General features: G+C 56.5%; 1 non-coding gene across 1 annotated transcript in view; it reads right to left on the bottom strand.

Annotated features, from left to right (window-relative positions):
- LOC124741972 overlaps positions 1–3 on the bottom strand; it is a 1,909-nt gene extending 1,906 nt beyond the window's left edge. The window contains exon 1 of the ribosomal RNA XR_007010163.1: positions 1–3. This exon is cut by the window's left edge and continues 1,906 nt beyond it. This is a non-coding gene — a ribosomal RNA (small subunit ribosomal RNA).
- Between the last annotated feature and the right edge of the window lie 2,497 nt (positions 4–2,500).

Here is a 2,500-nt window from a genome sequence, read left to right as displayed (position 1 = left end):
GGAGCTGCGTCAACTAGAGCTGAGCAGCCGGCCGCCCGGGAGTGTGTCCCGGGGGCCCGCGCGAACACGCAAGCGTCCGCTCAATCATTCTGCAAACAGGAGGAGGCTGAGCTCCCCTGCACAATACACCTCGAAACCCTCTCAGGTCCCGGCGGCGCGCAGCGCCGTCCCAAGTACTTGGTCGGGTTCGAGAGAGGCGCAATCGCCCGGAGTTAGGCGAGTAGACGCTTTCGGTGCGACCACCCGTGCTCCCAACTGAGCTTGCCGCTGCCGACAGAGGCCCGGGAGCGTGCTGTCGTGGCATTGCCGGCGGGAGACAACACGCGCCACCTACGGTGACCGGCAGCTCCAACGCCAGCGCCACAGAAGGACAAAAGCCCCACTTGGGTGCCGAAGCGAACTCTCCCAGCACAGCGCACGCGCCAACACATCCGCACAGCTGCGATACAAACCACCAGCGAGAACCGCTGGGGCGACCGAGCAGCAGACGGCGTCGCGGCGCCGAGCGCCGGGCGGCGGCGCATCCTCAACGCACACAGTCCTCAATCGGACCAGCACACTGAAGATGTCCACCGCGCTTCGCACCGGGCCCGCGAGGACCTACTTTGGCCGCACGGCGCCGCGCGCAGGGTGCGCCGGCGCGCAGCTGCGACGCCTGCCGCGTCCGTCGGCCGGCGCGCCTGCCACTGGCCGCCCCCACCAGCCGGCTGTAGCGCGTGCGCCCACGCACCGCGCGGCCAGCACGCCGGGAGGCGCCCCCTCACCGGCCGGGGACGGTCCCACCCAGCCACCGCCGCGTATCGCTTCACACCCAGATGCCGTTCAGTTTCGTCGGCATGGTGGGTATCGCTGGAACAACCGGTTAGTACCTCAACCTATCGTCGCCATCACCGATTCACCCCTAGCGAGAACAACCGCACCACAACAGGTTACCATTTGTTCATTTGCGTAACTTCACCAGAAAACGCAGGCGTCCATCGCCATTTGCAACTTCAACGATTATTGCATGCCTGTGTCAGGTGTCACGCCACACTACGTCTGCCCACATACACGCAACAAAATGTGCACGCCTAGACAATACGTGGAAGGTGGCCCCCGTACGTATGCGATGTCCATTGCTCGAACGACTGTCAACCGGCCTCTGTAGCATGTCGCAGATATGGAACGCGGTGCACCATGCCATCACGGTGTGTGAGGAGAGACGACTAGGTCCGAATACATCAACAGACAGCTCATGCTGATCGCCATCCACGGCGTCCGTTCCTCCCACACGTCTCTATGGCGTACCACACTGCAATCCAGCTCTCATAGGGAGACGACACGTAGCTGCGTGCACAATATTTGCACTGTATGGTCCGCCGTTTTTGGGCGCAGTCGTTGTACGGTCACACATGTGCCACGATGTATCATTCAGTACATAAGGACGAATGTGCAGTACAGATTGTGGTTTACGCGTACGACATTAGCGGACAGTTGACACAGGCCGCACCACAACGTAGCCTGAGTACGTCGCATGCGAAGGGCATTGAACATGCAAAGTTCTCACCAACCAGCTTGCGAAGGCAGGGGGCAAGGTGGGGACGTGGGGAGGGGCGGCATGTACGTCCTGCTGCCATCCACATTACAGTGTACAGCAGGAGCATGTGGAAAGTGAGCAAGACTTGCAAGGTGTTTAACATGAAGCGATACACAGGGGAGCGGGCAGTGCGAGTAGCGAACTATATTGCGAGGGTTGCGGGTGGGCAACACTACACTAATTGAACGAGTCGTATAACAATTACAGAGCAGGTTTAGGCGACAACGTGGGTTACGTTAGGGGACAACGTGGGTTACGTTAGGGGACAACGTGGGTTACGTTAGGGGACAACGTGGGTTAGGTTAGGGGACAACGTGGGTTAGGTTAAGGTACAACGTGGGTTAGGTTAAGGCACAACGTGGGTTAGGTTAAGGCACAACGTGGGTTAGGTTAAGGCACAACGTGGGTTAGGTTAAGGCACAACGTGGGTTAGGTTAAGGTACAACATGGGTTAGGTTAAGGTACAACATGGGTTAGGTTAAGGTACAACATGGGTTAGGTTAAGGTACAACATGGGTTAGGTTAAGGTACAACATGGGTTAGGTTAAGGTACAACATAGGTTAGGTTAAGGCACAACATAGGTTAGGTTAAGGCACAACATAGGTTAGGTTAAGGCACAACATAGGTTAGGTTAAGGCACAACATAGGTTAGGTTAAGGCACAACATAGGTTAGGTTAAGGCACAACATAGGTTAGGTTAAGGCACAACATAGGTTAGGTTAGGTTAGGTTAGGTTACACGTTGTTGTAAGGAAAGGTGTAAGGGGGGGGAGCAGGTTCGTTGATAGTGATTATAGTAAGTGAATGCTTGTGACATGATCAGATTTGTCACGTCAGGATGCACCTTTGGCTTATTAGAGGCGGCGCTCCAATTCTATGCTTGTGTCAGACCTGTGTCTTTGACTCATGTCATTGTTTGTGCGC

Source organism: Schistocerca piceifrons, unplaced genomic scaffold, assembly GCF_021461385.2.
Source record: "Schistocerca piceifrons isolate TAMUIC-IGC-003096 unplaced genomic scaffold, iqSchPice1.1 HiC_scaffold_2041, whole genome shotgun sequence".
Taxonomy (NCBI): Eukaryota; Metazoa; Arthropoda; class Insecta; order Orthoptera; family Acrididae; genus Schistocerca; species Schistocerca piceifrons.
Note: the sequence above shows the minus strand (reverse complement) of the source record. Positions and strands in the feature narration are given on the sequence as shown.